This window comes from Hermetia illucens, chromosome 3 (genome assembly GCF_905115235.1).
Source record: "Hermetia illucens chromosome 3, iHerIll2.2.curated.20191125, whole genome shotgun sequence".
Taxonomy (NCBI): domain Eukaryota; kingdom Metazoa; phylum Arthropoda; class Insecta; order Diptera; family Stratiomyidae; genus Hermetia; species Hermetia illucens.
Window position 1 is genome coordinate 66,486,434 of NC_051851.1, and position 17,753 is coordinate 66,504,186.

The window sequence follows — 17,753 nt, forward strand, 5'->3', positions numbered from 1 at the left end:
ATTCATCGTCAAACCAGCCGTTCCGACTCCTTTTGCGGCTGGGGCCAAGTATGTTTGTGGCCGTATCCATGATAACGTTCTTCAGGTGATTGTGAAGATCATTTGTTGATGCTTCATCTCCAGGTCCTCTGTTGACTGCAATTATTGTGGCATCCATTTCCCTCTTATAAGTGTCGCGGAGGGCTGTGTTATGGATGGCTTCAGTGTTAAATTTCACCTGATTGTCAGAGGAGATTCTGGGTGGTGTTGTTATTCAAACTCGGAGCACCATGCCAACGAGATTGTGATCCGAGTCTATATTGGCCCCCCTATATGTCCTGACTGAGGCTGACAGGTGGCGGCATTCGATCAATACGTGGTCAATTTGGTCGCGTCTGGAGAGGCCATGTATGTTTGTAAACCGCTTTCCGCGCAAACCAGGTGCTTCCAACAACCATTTCGTGTGACACTGCTAATTGAATAATCTGCAGTCCGTTATCATTTCTATTTTGGTATAAGCTATGGGAGCCAACGTATCGCCTGAATACGGGCTCCTTCCCTACTTGGCTGTTAAAATTCCCAAGTGTGATTTTGATATCCTATCTGGGGCAGGCATCGAGGGTTCGTTCTACTGCCTCGTAGAAGGTATCCTTCTCTGACTCTGCAGTCCCCTCTGTAGGGGCAGGGTGCATAGCCTTTCGCTTATGTTTTCAGGGCCGATAACAGCAGGTTTTTTTTTTGGTTGACTAAGAAACCTACTCCGAGCACATAGTTGACTGGATGGCCGCTATAATATATGGTGTAGCGGAAACCGGTCCCTGCCCAACCCATTTCCTGTAACGCTGTTACATCAGCCCTATTTTGCGACAAGTTATCGGCTAGCTGCTCAGCAGCATTCGGTCTGTACAGGGATTGTACGTTCCATGAGAAAATGCGCAAATCGTTATTCCTTTGTCGTTGCCGGGTTCGTCGTTTTGTAATCCGTCCAGTCCGAGGCTTTATTAAATTCATGGTAGCGGTATTCCAATTATTTACGATTTCTGTAATATCTACACAGTACTTTCCTTGAAAATTCCAAAAAAAAAATTATCACTAACTACGCACAATGCTTATTATGCACCATTGGAAAAACTATACTCACACTTCTTTTGTTGATTAGACGATATGGTAATATCTTAGTACGTTTTGAATATTAATTAATCTACTATCTTATCATGGTCCATAAAATAGTAACTACTGGTTGCGTCCATAGAGTGGCATTGTCGCCCAGCTATGTTATTTGCTATTCATACAGCACGCCCATCGATACGATGAAGAAAAGATACGATTTGAACTAATCTTGCATTCACTTTGTTGGATAAAAGTGGGTCAAATTTATCAAAAAATTAAACAGTGTTTGGTAGGTCCTCAACGGGGATGTAGCTCAGATGGTAGAGCGCTCGCTTAGCATGTGAGAGGTACCGGGATCAATGCCCGGCATCTCCAGGATATTATTTTTACCGTTCTTCAAATCTGGTAATGCCACAATGTTAGAGACAAGTTGAGACTTTCGAGACCTAAATTCGGTTTAAATAAAGCCCAGTTAACCTTACATAAATGATACACAATACATACCCATTGTATGGGTTAGGCTTCCGCTACTTATTGATCATGCCAATTGGTTTAAGTGCAATGTTATTTAGTGGATTGCCAAATGTATTAAGTGTAGTTTTACCGTACCAAGTACAACCGTACATACTATTTTATAGAGGAAGGAGGAAATTCTATTCTGCATGGAATTGGCTTCTATCGCCAATGGCTGGTATCTTCTCAATACCTAATTTGAACAATGATTTACAACTAAAATACCATTGATGAAAACGGCTTCAATAAATTAAGTTAGATAAAATAGTCACCAAGAATTTGATTAGAAAAAGAGACATCCTCTTGGAAAAGTTTGCTCTTGTTACTAAAAGGACATTATTTGAAAAAAACTGCGATTTTCATCAATATGTATGTATCTACTGCTATACAGTTTTACGTCGCGGGGCAAAATCAGTTACTAACTGCGACCAGTGTTGCTATTCATTATCTTCCTCTGAAACTCCTCCTTCCTCAGCACATTGTTATTCCTTCATGATGTGTAGTGGAACAACTGCAACACTCCAAGTTATTTCTGAATATAGCATGTGCCCCACTGTATTCGCCAAGATATCAGTAAACGCTTTTCTTTCTAGAGTGTCAAGATGAGGATTACTTTCTGGTCAACCCAGATAATCCAGATCTTTACAGATTTTTCTTTCTTTTTCTTTTCTTTCTTCGTTTCAATATAATGTTCTACGAACGTGAGAACAACTTCATCAGGCCCGGATCTAATTTTCCAAATATGCTTATTTGTGAAGATCTCGTTCTCTTTGACATGCTGGGCTAAGATAGTTACTCCGATATCATCTGCAAATCGAACATATTATTATACGCAAAAGTGGATTGAGAGCCGATTCTTGTGAACGCCAAAGGTTGTCCACTACGAAAAAATGTACTTATAAGATCAGACACTACCCAGCTGAAAACTCTGAAAAAATTATGCTGCCCCGGTAAGCTATTTAGTCGCCAAACTCTAGATATTTGTTCAAATAAAGTTAATAATGGCATATTTCTACCCGTTTTGTAAATCAACTGGAAAACACCCTAAGACTATTCCGGATCTATAGATCATATAAGAGAGCAAGAATACTGGAAAGTTTGTGTAGATCGTACTATTATTAAGAATGCTATACTAGCTCACATTTGACTGTTTCCTGAAAATTTACTATTAGTTTGTGGGATAGAGCATTTTGAACAGCAAGAGCGGCAGTGCTACAACTGCGGGTACCTCGGGAACATTGCCAAAGTAAAACAACAAAACCCAAATGCCTGAACTGTGGAAATAGTGAAAACTTCATTCATACTATGCAATAGTACAGAGCATAATGCTCAAAATAAAGAATATCTTAGATGGGTTGCATATTAAAAAGTGATTAAAATTGGCAGTCAAAAGCATAAACCCATCCTCAGAAGCTACCCAACCGAAAAATCTGAAAAAAATCATGAAGTTGCCTCTATATGGCGTGTAGGCCTCAAAATTCTCTCTATATCGATATCTGCCCAAATTAAGTCAATAAAAGTATATTATCATATTTTTGGGGAAATTGAGTAAAAACCCTGCTTTAAGTTTATCCTAGGGTTATAAAAAGTAGTATAGAATATAATATGAAGCAGATTATCCCCAAGTTTGATCAAAATCATGCTACCACTAACAAAATTATAGTACCTCAAAGTTGACTTTACCGTATAAATTTACTCCAATTAAATACCAATATCACACTAAAGTGAGTAGTCTGACATGCTAAATGCATGTACATAATGGGCTACGTACAAATGAAATAGTTCTGCACAAAAAAAGCAAACAAAGCCGCCGAGCTTCCGGTTTACCGACTTGTTTTATATTTTCCAATTTTACCTCGTGTGTTCTATTTTTATCGCTAGGTACGAATGATACTCTCTTTCTTTGTTTTTCAAGTTTCAGCGCGAACTCACGCATCAGCTTAAGGAGACGTCAAATTTTGGTAAATTGGCCCTGAAGGATTGAAGTGTCCCAAAGGACCTCCTACATTCCCGAGCCAGGCACAAGGCATGCAAGGTGTTCAAAGTCATTACAATGCTGAAAATTGCCGCAAACAATCTTGAAGGATAGAAAAGAGCCAACGTTTGCTATGTCCTATAGGCCGATAAGTCCGCTCAACCTGTTAATAAACCTATTCGAGAAACTACTTCCGCCCCAACTAAAACAACACTTGGACGAAACCGAAATTCCTTCTCACCAGTTTGGGTTGAGCAGAAAACATGGGACTATGGAACAAGTTCATCGGTAAGATAAGCTGTGCTTTAGAAAGTAGAACCTCTTGCACGGCCAGATCCCTTGCCATTACATAGGCATTTGGTATGGCAAGGTCTGGTATGAAGGTCTCATCTACAAGATCAGGGAAGAGCTACCTACGAATACTCATAAAATTCTCGAATCGTATCTCACCGGCAAGAGGTTTGTTATTGAACAAACTTTGCCTGACAACATACTGTTCGAAAAACAAGAACATGGACATCCAGACTACCTGAAAACAAAAGAATCAACAGCGTCCCCAAGAAGAAGCACTCTATTCTTCTTGGCTTTTCAATCACGAGGTGTACATACTATATGCTGATATTGTCTCCATTTTCCAAAATTTTGGATATCTGGGATCAACTTAGAGATCTTGATTAGACATTACACTAATGGCAGAGTAATGAGTGGCAATAAAAGATATTCTGTGGAGTTGTACATATGTAATGCTAGATTGGCACTCCCGGGACAGAATATGAATTGCATGGCAATCCGTTTTCATAGTGCTCCGATCACAGTTCAACATTGACTATCAAAGCACTAAGATGCAAGGAATATTCCATTACAATTAAAAACACTTGATGCGATAAAAGCTCTAACACGGAATTGACTCTTCAGATCACAGAACATACTCGTAATATGTATTATATTATACTATAAAAGCTGAATTGATGAATGAACCGTATGAATGTACATATAACATGCGCCATTGATCGCAAAGTTTCACTTTCATTAGCTTCAGTATCTTGTTTGTGTCGGAATGTATTAGATAACCGATAAACGAGTTTAGTCATTTTGAATATGATTGGCCTTGAAAGTTTTTGCAGAAGCAGAGAGATATGTACAGATATAGTATACATAGGAGTTCGAGGCAATGTTTGGTATTTTGCGATCCGTGAGCTGCTACTATTATCTATTTTCAATTTCGAAAATATGATTGAGCTTGTCTCTATAAAGTGACCAGTCGACTGAATTAGCAGCACAATCACATCGCTAAAGATTTGAGTGTACAAAATGGTTACAATACTGGCTGCAAACTATGTTGTGGCCAAACCATGCTTAAAAATCTGAGTTGCAAAGCAGGTGAACGTCACTCCCAGGTGGGGTTAGATACATATAAATGTTTGTTATACGCCTGAGTATATATAGAGTTGGATTGTAAGCTGGTTCCAGTTTTGCTTGATTAAAAATAGATCAACATTTTATCGCAGTTAGTGACCGTTGAAATAACTTTAACCGGGGATGTAGCTCAGATGGTAGAGCGCTCGCTTAGCATGTGAGAGGTACCGGGATCAATGCCCGGCATCTCCAGGATATAATCCTTTTTACCGTTCTGTAGTTTGATAAGTCCTGTTATTGCTCTTAGCAAGACTTATGCTTCAGACAAGTTTTGTCTGCGCAGTGCCAACTTGTATATAGACAAGCGGTTGTAGATCAGTAATATCAATCAAATACGCATGCAACAATATATCTTTTGTGGATACTCAGATGATTTTTTGTTAGTTGTCTTTTGGAAACACATACCCGATTTCCGACGGATGGTAGATGGTAGAGCGCTCGCTTAGCATGTGAGAGGTACCGGGATCAATGCCCGGCATCTCCAGTGGAACTAATTTTTAAAAACAAAACACTACAAAGATCCTTTATTTAATGGTGCCCAACGTAGTAGTGATAAACGATAGCTACACCACAGCGAATGCTATCACTGCACCTTGTGAGCACCCTTGTTTAACCATTGTAAAGATCGGCCAAAGTGTCCTGATTTCAGGACGAGTACTCATTTTACCTCATTACTTTCTAGTTTTTGTTTTGTTTAACTGCTTTGATGCTGTCAAAAGTATCCCCCCCAGTATCCCGGGGAAAGGAATAGCTATTATCAGAGCGGCCTATTTCGTGTTGACTCGAGGTAAATTTTTTAAGGAAATTTGAGATATTTTCCAATGATTCGTGGACCGCGTTCCTCCTATCTGTGTTAATAGCCAGAGCATTGGAGGCATTGATCAATTTTTATATCGAAGGAAGTGTCATTTCTGCCAATGAAAATACCAAACTACATGTCGTTCGACGCATTTACAGCATTAAATCCACCATCGGAACTTTGTTAAAAATGTGAAAACGTATATAACCGAATATCAACCTCAATTGTTTCGTGTTAAAACTTCTTCTCATAAGGGAGTAGCACCTTTTTACGATGAAAGTATGGGATCGCATCACCTTGGCACCAACATGGTCGCCAAGGCTGTTAACCAACACAGAGATTTTATCACATGACTCAATAGCCAAACAAGTCGGTAAACCGAAAGCTTGACGCTTTAGGTATAAAAGGTTTTGTGTTTGCTTATGTGAGGAGCCATTAATGTATGACAATTCCGTGTACACATAAAAATTCCATAGCCCTCTATTTTTTAGAAAGCGATTTAAATGAATCATTTGATGGAAAGTACTATATTGGTAATAGTCAACTTCATACGGTTCACACTCCGAGTTTAATATTATTAGCAAATGTGAAGAACTTAACCTACAGCAGATATGAACAAGTCGGCGCACCAGATGCCGGGCGCTTCAGGTATAAAGATTTTTTCTTCATCTTATGTGAAAAACTCGCTATCCACGATTTTCCATTCGTACAAAGCTAAAAATACGAAATATTCTGCATATTTTGCCAAACCCCAATATTCACATGTACACATACAAATCAACGACATAAATATTGTGTTCACCCTAAATAAACAAACATTGTCTATTACCCCATGACGATGCATGCATATATATGTGCGCATCTAAATTGATGTAACGCATCTTCACGCACTTTCACACACAAAAGCATACGTATACATATATGTTAGGTAGATAAATTAAAAACCGCTGGTAACTAGAACACACTTGTCTATTATATTGGTTAGTACCGGCAAGCTTTATTAACATATACATATACACACTCATGTCTACCAGGAGCAATTGACACTGAAATCCAAATAACTAAAAAAGAAGGCTAAAACATTCCCACGTTCATATAAGTTCGTTTTATATACTAATGACGTCATAAATGTCTTGGGTGTCATAAATTTACTGGAAATACGAAACTTTGACCTAACATAACTTTATAATAGTCGGATTGCTTTCAAACTTTTCAGGATTATGTCCTATATTATCGTCTATGCTATTGTACTCCTGGGATGAATTTAAAGGGGACAATATGGTGATATACTATTATTAACTTTATTTGTGCAAATATCAGGATGGGATGTCTTTTGATACCTAGATTTCTTATAGTTGCCTCACTGTGATTTTTTTTCAGATTTTTCGGTTGGGAGAGACCTGTTTCATTTTTCGGGGCACACATTTTGTGCCCTACCTCCACTAGGTTTCACCCAATATCAGAAAAATGATAATTTTCGAAAAGTACTAATTGGGTCCTTTCATTTGATACCCCATATGACCATGTTCTGTGGAAAAAAATCTACACCCTCCTTCTGCATGTATGAGGAGCCCCCCTTAAAATGCAACACAAAATAGTGCCACTCGCTGCATGTAAAAGGACACACAGACCACATGTTTTCACCAAATTTTGCAACAATCGATTCAGTCGTCTCTGAGTAAATTGAGTGTGACAGACAGACATTGAACCGATTTTAATAAGGTTTGGTATTTACACATAGAGACGTGAGGTCTCGAGGCGGATTGATACCACCGAAAATTTCAATCCCAAAGGGGCTAAACGGCAAAACTGCCTAAATAAAGGAAGGGGGATCAAATCACAAAAACCTAACGGGCGCGAGATGGACGGGGCCGATTCAGGCATCTAAGCCATGAGTGGCTCCGGTCCTCCTTTCCTCTTCGGGGGAGCCAGAGGATACGGTGGCCCTGCGGCAGTCCACGCCGACCCAAATGTTTGCCCCCTGCCGCTTCTAACAAAGAGGGGGAACCCTAAATAAAGGGAAGGACTGACGCCTTACTGGGGAGTTTAGAGCAAAATCAACGTAATTAATTCATAATTACTTGTATGCACTTAAATTATTTTAGAAGAAATAGAGGGTAAATAATATTATAAAAAATTCGTTAACAATTTAACTTCTAACTCAGCGAATTTTCAATTCTCGACAAATATAAATATAAATGAACTTAGTTATTTTTTTTTAAATTGCAATTTCCTGGACAACTTATTTATTACAATATTGGTGACACTAGTTTCTACTGTTGTTTATCTTTTGATCGATTGTTCAAAATTGTGCAGTATCGTTCTTTTTTTTTCATATTAAGGGGGTCATCCTGTGTGTCGGATCCGCGGAATCGAATTTTTTTGAAATCAATTGTATCTGGATATAGTGTAGAATATATAGGCAAAGTGATTTTTTATATTCGGAGTCGTTCGGAAATTATAGTGTTAAACACGTGATAAGTCACATGCCATATTTATGTCGATCGCCGTAATGAAGCTCGTATTTATCGATCCGAATGACGTTCGAACGACTTCGCAAAAAGTGAAGCCAAGGCTGTACATGTGTTTCCTCAAGAAACCTAAGGTTTATGGATTAGGTATAGCAGATTAATGCCCAGTTAAGATTTTATGGCTAAAAATCGCATTCTATTTTTTAAATGCGTTTTTCTCGAAACTGCATTTTGAAAATCGACTGTCATCATAGCCAAAAATCTATCCAACGAAATTATTCGAAATTTTCACGACTTATTCAGAACATATTTCTACGGTCCGCAAACCAGGATAATTGCGATACATTCGGTAGTTTCTTTTTTGTTCATTGAAAAAGCCGTGAAACAACAACAAAAATAAAAAAAAAGTTTAACACGGCACCAGAAATTTTGCTTTTAATATTTTTTAATAATCCTAGTCTGCGAACTGTAGTTAAGTGTGTACATTAAAATGCCGTTTACTCTTTTTCGTTAAGATGATCACAGCGTCCTCTAGCGTGGCAGCAGAAATACACCTTTTTTTGGATATGGGTATATAAATTACCGTGTATTTCAATAACCAACTATGCGATCGGGGTAAAAAAATTACTATGTACGCTCACGATATTAATAAATCTATGGTGAAAAATTCGTATTTGTATCTTTATCCAGTTCTTCACAAAAAATTTCTAAAAAAAAGCCAAAAAAACGGCCTTCACACGGGATGACCCCCTCAAGCCAGTATAGATTTGCTTTTTCTCTTTACGTTATATCTTATTGTTGCTGAATTTTTTTAATTATTAAATGATATGTAGGTGTCCGTAACTGAATATTCTTCGTGTATAACAAATGTTGGAAATGAAATTTGCTGGTTACAGTAAATCGCGAACTGGTGTAGCCTAGTTTAATCTTACCGTCCCATTTGTAAATGAGATTCATTGTAAATAAGGTTATTGAACATGAGAAATAATGAGAATTTTTTTCTCTTTCTACTGAAGATATGAACTAGGAAATCCCGAGTCGAAGTTCCTATCCATACATTTTCGTATTTAATCATGTGTATTCCTGCGATATTTCTAGCAACCTGCCAGTGCAACCTCATGCTGATCGTGGAGTCTCCATTTTGGATGTGATCATGACGTGTTACGCAACACAGCATCTTTGTCTCCATTATCCCGAAACGCTATTAATTGTCTTTTACAGTCGACTAGCATTCGCAACCATAGGGGACGTGAGAAGCACGTTGGTGCGTCTATTACAAAGAACGCCAAGTTATCCAAGTTCCGCCGATGCATGAAGCAATTTCATAACACAGTTCTGATATCATTGATACAATATAATTAAATCGTTCTGTTCTCGGGAGATCACTGCCACTGACAGGGATAATATCTATTTCATTGGTGTCGGTCGTCGAAATTCTATTTTAGTCCAAATCAGTCTGGGACTGTGTTGCATAAGATCACCGTTTGACTTTGCCCAAGATCAATTTTTTTATGAGACACTAGGAAACCAACCAACAACATCAAACTGGTCAAACGGGAAGAATAAAGATACGAGAATACAACTTTGAGACCGTTGACAATTTCTCCTGTCTAGGGTCGAAAATCACAACTGATAACAGCTACAATGAGGAAATCTGCGCACGGTTGTTGTCAGTCAACAGAGCCTATTTCAGCTTACAAAAACTGTTCCGCTCGAAACGTCTCACCATAGGGTCAAAGCTCTTACTATACAAGACAATGATCTTGCCAGTCCTCATGTATTCCTCGGAAACTTGGGTTCTTAGCAAGAAAAATTGCGAACTCTTGGCTGCGTTCGAGAGAAGAGGATGGACGATTCCGTAGTCTACACAATGACGCAATTTATGAGTGATACCATAACCGTCCGGTTGTGGATAAAATCCGGCTCAATAGGTTACGGTGGGCGGGTCACTTAATCCGTATGGATGAGGATGATCCCACCCGGAAAGTCTATAAGGGCAATATCTATGGTAGAAAAAGAAGACGAGGCAGACCCTGCCTAAAATGAAGCGATGGCGTAGGCCCAGACGCTAGACAGCTTTTAGGGATATCGAATTGGTGGACCTCGGCGCAAAACCGGGATGTCTGGAGTTCCTTATTAAGGCAGGCCTAGATCGGATACCGGTTGTTGCGCCGTTGATGATGATGATGATGATGATGACTAGGAAAATATCATCGGCGTAGAGCAATGTATAGGGCGCTGGATCTCCGATGGAGTGTGACAGCGTCCATAACAAGAGCAAATAGGAATGACAAGACGGCGCTTCCTTCATGAATGCCAACAGAAACACGAAGCTGTTTCGTTATACCTGCCAGACTTAGAACCTTACTCTTCAGATCACGATAGAGCAATTTAACCCACCGCACGAGTTGCGCTGGCACTAAGTTTTGCGTTTTGTGTGGCACACGGGCATCATTATCAAGATCAATGTATGCAATGCAATGTAAATGGCACGATACTTCTCGCGGTATCTTCTATGTGAAGCGTGTATCTGAGCCAGTAGTCCTGCAGTTCTCGGGAAACCCGGCTTTTGCGCCATTTTGACAATGTCGACGGTGCTAATTGAAGCGGAAAGTGAAAAATTTATTCCATTGAAATCTGTTCTAAATATTCCCGTCGGCGTCGGCTTTTGACAAATCGAAACAGATCTCTTTCACCGTCCCGAGCGTTCAGTTTATCATAAAAATCTCTGCAATGGGCCGCTCGGGTAACAGCGATGGCTTTTTCGGCCTTCTTGCAAGTTTTTCCGTCTATCGGAAAACAACGTTTCTGAAAGGATACATATGCTTGTATACGTAATATCTCTGCGAGAATCTTCCAAAAATTTAAACAGTTTTCACTTTTTGAGAACATCTCAAGCAATCAGCTACCTAATGTTGTACTTATAGTACAAGAGGTCTCGATTGGGCACACACTGATGACAAAGTAGTGGGTCGAGGTGGAAGATATTCTGTGTATGTTAAGTTATCTTTTAAAAATGCTAGGTTTTCACTGACGTAGCAGAAAACCAAAACAAATCGCATCCCAATGTGCCTTAATAGTGCACCGACCACAACTCAACTCATGATTTATCATCAAAGCACTAAGATCTAAGCGGAGTTGCGTTACAAAACTTGAAAACACTTTGACTCTTCAGATCTCTTGGACATTGGAAACCAGAACTACTACTATACTATAATGGCCGAATTGATGAATGAAACATATTATCATACAAATATTATGTGCCATTGATCGCAAAATTTCACTTTCTTTGACTTTATTATCTTGTTTGTTTTCATATGCGTTATATTGTGAAACGAGTATCTTCAATATGAATATGATTGCCCTTGAAAATTTTATTTAAAAGTTTTTTCAAAACCAGAGAGGGGCTTTCCGAGATATAGAGTATGTAGAGTAGTATAACAATTGAAGGCAATTTTGTATTTTCCAATCAATGATCATTTTATCTGTTTGCAATTTCAGAGATATAATTCAGTTTGTTTCTATGAAGTGGTTAGCCGACTGAGCTAAAATCAAAATCACGTCACTAAAGTTTCGAGTGTACAAAACAGTAACAGTGCTGACATAAAACTGTGTTGCTGCTAAACCGTGCTTGAAAATCTAAGTAGCCCAGCAGGTGAAAGTCACTCCCAGGTGGAGATGGATACATATGAATGTCTGTTATATGCTTAAGGGGTTCGCACACTGTAGAAATTTCAAAGAGCCGATCTTTTCTTTTTTTGCTGGAAAAATGCCCCAACATCTTAGGAATGATGTACTCAATGGAATCAGGTGGGGAAAAGACCTAAATACTTCTACGTTGAATTTCGGCGCAACCACTCCCGGTCCGATGTGAACATATTGAAAATTTGAAATGCATTTTTCTTTAAACAAGTTGGTCAAACTTATAACTGGAGCAAATCTTGACTTGAAATTTTAACTGTATATTTGTAACTACATTCTGAATGGAAGTACACACGATTTTTGCGATACATTACATTTTGTTTTGATAGATAATTTTTGGACGATTTGTATTGAAAATTTTGATTTTTTTTAAGTCGTGTTTTAAAAAAGCTACATGTTACGTATTTGTTTAGCTATGTACATATATATAAAAAAAATTCACTGTAAATTAAAAATTGCAGGTCCAATTGGTTCCGCATAGAAAAGTAAACTTCGTCAAACTGTGTAGTTGCCACTTTCTTTTGCATTACTTTCAAATATTTATCCAGTTGATCATATTCCTTGCTCCGCTGAAAAATATCCCAAAATATGGTGATTTGTTAAGCCGCTAGAGTAGCCTAACCCCTTAAGTATATGTATATAGAGTTGTGAGTGTTTCCAAAGTTGATTCCGGTTTTGCTTGATTAAAAGTAGATCAACATTTTAACGCAGTTGGTGACCGTTGAAATAATTTTAACCGGGGATGTAGCTCAGATGGTAGAGCGCTCGCTTAGCATGTGAGAGGTACCGGGATCAATGCCCGGCATCTCCAGGATATAATCCTTTTTACCGTTCTGTAGTTTGATAAGTCCTGTTATTGCTCTTAGCAAGACTTATGCTTCAGACAAGTTTTGTCTGCGCAGTGCCAACTTGTATATAGACAAGCGGTTGTAGATCAGTAATATCAATCAAATACGCATGCAACAATATATCTTTTGTGGATACTCAGATGATTTTTTGTTAGTTGTCTTTTGGAAACACATACCCGATTTCCGACGGGGATGTAGCTCAGATGGTAGAGCGCTCGCTTAGCATGTGAGAGGTACCGGGATCAATGCCCGGCATCTCCAGTGTAACTAATTTTTTAAAACAAAATACTACAGAGATCCTTTAGTTAATGGCTCCAACGAAGAAATGATGAGCGCAGCGCTGTTACTGTATCTTAAACACTCTCGCCCTTTAACCATTATCACTCAATACACTCATTATCAAGATCGGTTAAGCAGCTCTGATTTAGCTGCATATTGGGCGGTGTTATGCACCTTCTAGGATGGGTACTCCTTTCAACTAAATTTAATTTTAAATTTTTGTTTTGAGTTTAACTGCTCAACGCCCTTAACAGCTAGCGCACAGCTCTATGCAACACTGACCAGATCCAAAGAAATGAATAGCTATTATCAGAGCGAAATATGAATACCTAAAATGTTTCGTCCTACTTCGAGGTAAAATTTTTGAGGAATTTGAAGTTCACATCGGAGGCCAAGAGGGTTTCACCCTGTACCCGATATTATTTCTTCTCACTATCGGTGAAGTTTTGCATGCTGTCTTCTCCTGAGGATGAGGAGAGCTCCAATCGACCATGACATCTTTGCTCCAAATTTTACGCTGACAACATCTGCTTAATCAGATTTATGGATTTTGGCCAAAAGGCTCCAGTTTAGGGAATGAAGCAAGCAGGGTCGGACTGAAAGTAAACATCAACAAAACTAAGGTTCTCAGCCAACGCGCTTGCATCGCGTCGTTTCTGCCGTTGCTGATACTGAAGGATTTTGCCTAAAATTTGAAATCTCAACAATAATCACAATTTGAGGCTGTTCCCATTTGCTTTACTACTAGCTTCGAACCGTAGCACCGAGAAAGGCGACAAGTTGTCGACGAAATATATATATATATCTGCAAAGAAATAAAAACAATCTACTAAAGCGAAAAGAAACGGTTACGAATTTTTATTTTAACTAAAAAACCTCTCCTTTCATTACAAATTTAAAAATAAACAAATGGGAAAAATTCCCTTTTTGGTTAAAATTTTTCATTAATACTACTAGAATTCTTTACCAACAATCCTCCTTCTTCAGGCCCTCTGCCAAGTTGAGCTTTATGTGGCTCTTAGAATATATACGAGAAAAGGCAACGGAAGCTATGTTCTTGTCTCTTTAGACCTACATATATTCTTTTCAAATTAGAGAAATTTTTACTAGATTAATCACCACTAAATTAGATAAGTCATCGTTTCCGATGCTTGTGAAGTTCGACTGACAGATGCCACCACCGGTGTTCTCCGTGGCGCAGTAAGCCTTGATATTTGATTAGAAAAAATTGTAAAAAATAATTGAAGTTGACAGTCAGTTCACAACCGTTCAGGAGCTGCTCGCGTTTTCACCAAAACTTGCCGTATTCATTTATGTGTAATTTTACAGTTGAATTATAACAAACCTTATCATTTTGAGAAAACAGAAATATAATTCGAAATACAAGAAAGAAATTTCATTTGTCATTCTTTAGAGGTAAATTCGTGCAGATCTAAAAATCTTTAAATCCAAACTAATTTCGGGAATCAGTAGCGAGTATTTGCCAGAAATAATTAAAAGTACTCAAGACATTCAAAAAGTCGTTGTAGAACCACATAGCCGCTCCTTTTTAGAAAAAATGTTATTTTGCATATAAATCCTTATTTCGGGAGTTTCTTTCTGCCTTTATCAGGGCTTAGCTACCTACCTTATATGCTAAATAAAATTTTTTTGCGGAAATGAGAAACTTTCACCCTTGAATATGTCTGAGCTACTGTTTTTCATCATAAAATAAGGGGAAGTTAGTAATAGTTTTGATTATCATGATATCATGATCATTAGTCTGCTTCTACTGTGGGGCTACAGAACGATGTCGATCGATCCTTGGCTTCTTCGTCTATTTAGTGCGCAATTAGGATGGCAGCAGGCAGAAGAAACTAAGAAGTGAATTAATAGAACAAATTAAATATACCATTCAGTGCTTCAAGAAATTCCCTAATAACCCCTATTATGATGTACAGGTGTGAAACTTAGACGATGACAAAGATAAATTAATCGTTGCATCCCACAATTGATTTCTCAGACAAATACTTTGTCTTGAATAATACTCCATTGTACGAACTTTTCGATACCGACCTAAAAACTCTGAAACCTGCGATAGTTTGAACACATTCAACAAAAGTTGCAAACGGGAATATATGTAAATATGTATATTCAAAGGACAAGCAAAGGATAATAGTCCACGAAAAAAACGATGAGCGTGACGGGAAAGTAGATCTACGGCTTGTCAAATATAACAAACTAGAGGAAGTGGTCGAGGAATCAAGCTTATTGGAAGCAATGCCCCGAAAAGACAAGAGACCGAGTTCACCCATCGCGCCATCGAAGAAGAGGAAAAGGAAAGGATGTCATATGAACAGGTTGATTCGCAGGAATATGCAAAACTATTTCATAGTCTAATTTTGACATTGTTGTCCAGGAACATACTTATTACATCATTCAGCATAGTAATTCAATTTCATCCTGTCACGAAGCTGTTCAGTTTATTAACTGTCCAGAGAATTGCTGTTTGCTTGTTAGTTGCAGTAGTTACTATGCCCTTCAGCTTCTGCTTATTTTAGCCGTTTGTGCATCTGTTTCGCCACTTCAACTACTGCATTCCGCGTGGTATCCGATTTCACCATATAACTAATCAGATTTTTCGCCGTTAAAGGGAACCCCAATTCATCCTCGAGGTTTCTCCTTGGGCGTTCGAATCTTGGGAAGACGAAGGAAACTTTGCATCTTCTGCCGCACCTATATATAGAATAATCTGGCGTTTCATCCAAACCGAACTTATGGAAATACTTTCTGTCCTCAATATGTGCGCTTAAGAATTGAGTCGAATTGTAACTCGTCTCGACATGGTCTCGTGTAGTTCACACCTTTATGTTCGGTATTAGCCTGTATATCCACCGACCATTCATCGCCTGGTCCGATGCTGTTTGCCACGCAGTCTATAACCTTATTCGCTTAGTTTGCTTGCTAAGGCACCCCTCCTGCTTGAGTCGAAAGTTACTTCCAGATATTTTAGCGATGGGTGGGGGCAAACGGTATGTAAGCCAGTGCAGATATGAATGGTTTTTTATTTCCGCCGCTTCGTAAAAAATACCAACTCCGTGTTCTATTCGTTAAGCTTCAGCCCGAAGTCTTCAAACCAAGGCTCAATAGTACCTGTAGCCCCACTCGCATAAATTTCTACTTCAAGGAGATGAGATGTTACGACCACCCCAACCCACCCCACGACAACAGTATACTAAGGTACTGGGAGCCGTAGAACGCGATCATACATTATATTCCATAGCAAAAAAAACAAACCAGAACCCTGCGGAAATCTGGCCGTTATATCCTATATCTTCGATTCTTCATACGAATCGTAAAGTAACTTCCGCTGCCGGAATTAGTTGAAGATTTGACTTAATATAATTTGATGCTTATGCCGCAACGAGCGCTTCGATGATGTAGGGATTTGAATGCATTCTTGATATCAAGAGCCTATCGGCATACCTGGCTTCAGGATCAATATAAATTTTTGTAATTTCCACTCTGCGGGGAAAGATCCTTTGTTGGGGGTTCGATCAATACCGGAGGCTGCGTTATCTTGGACTCGTTTTGCTGCAAACAGAGTTAAGGCTGTGAGTACTGGATGGATATCTTCAGCACTTAGTGATATCGTAGCGAAAGTAATTTCTGGATATTAAAGAAACAGTGTTGGAACGCCACCTTTTACCTTTTACTACCACCTCCTCATGGGTCAGAATCTGCCTTATGACAGAGTCGCTTGAAGCAATCGTTTCCTATCAGTCACACCCGATTCAATCGAAAACAGCTGAGCTTATTGTCACAAAATTTGGTGAGAGCATGTGGTCTGTAAATCCCTTTACATATAGCAAGCATATAGGCGTCATTTTCCGTTGAATTTAAGGAGGGGCTCCCCATAAGAGCGAATGGTGGTTGTATTTGTTTTGCAGAATATGGTCATGTGCTATATCATGGAGGTTAATACTTTTAGAAGCTGATCTTATTTCTGATATTCGGTGTCCAGGAAAATCTCGTTCTTAGAACTTATCCAACCGAAAAGTCTGAAAAAGTTTATAATGGTGCACCTATAAAAAATCTAGTCGTCCCATTACGATACCTTCTCAAATAAAATTAATAATAGCGTATTACCATATTTTAGAAATTTCGACCAAACCCCCCCCCCCCTCCTGAAATTCAACTTAGAAGTATAAAGTATCATTATAAGTAATAATATAACATACAATTTTTGGAAAGTTTCAAAGAAATGCAACATTTTGTATTTCACTTGAAATTATCGCAATCTAAGATGTCATAGTGAACTTATATGAACGGCGGAGTTGGATATATCAAAGAATATTTTGAAATTCTAGCTATATACGAATGGAAAAACGTGCTTAGGAAATTTCTTACACTTCATACCCGAAGCGTCCAGCTTCCAGTATTCCGACTTGTTTGAGGTTATTGCTAACTATCCCTCAGAGAGGACGAAAGGACTTTCTCACTGCGTATAGTAAGCTACCAATGTGAAAATAATGGAAAACCGCTCCTGTTTTTTATAGTGAAGAATAAACACACATTTGTATAGTTTCGGCGACTGTCAACCTTCCCAACATTAAACTTGATACGAAAACACCAGACCCTCTTCTCCAATTACCTTCTACCCCACATTCAAGTTTTCTTCT

General features: G+C 38.6%; 4 non-coding genes across 4 annotated transcripts; all 4 read left to right on the top strand.

Moving 5' to 3' along the window:
- Nucleotides 1-1,391: 1,391 nt before the first annotated feature.
- On the top strand, nucleotides 1,392-1,464 carry Trnaa-agc. The gene has a single exon. It is a non-coding gene; the product is annotated as a tRNA-Ala (tRNA).
- A 3,648-nt stretch (nucleotides 1,465-5,112) lies between these two features.
- On the top strand, nucleotides 5,113-5,185 carry Trnaa-agc. Its single transcript has one exon. It is a non-coding gene; the product is annotated as a tRNA-Ala (tRNA).
- Nucleotides 5,186-12,703: 7,518 nt separating this feature from the next.
- On the top strand, nucleotides 12,704-12,776 carry Trnaa-agc. The gene has a single exon. It is a non-coding gene; the product is annotated as a tRNA-Ala (tRNA).
- Nucleotides 12,777-13,001: 225 nt separating this feature from the next.
- Trnaa-agc lies at nucleotides 13,002-13,074 on the top strand. The gene has a single exon. It is a non-coding gene; the product is annotated as a tRNA-Ala (tRNA).
- Nucleotides 13,075-17,753: the final 4,679 nt, after the last annotated feature.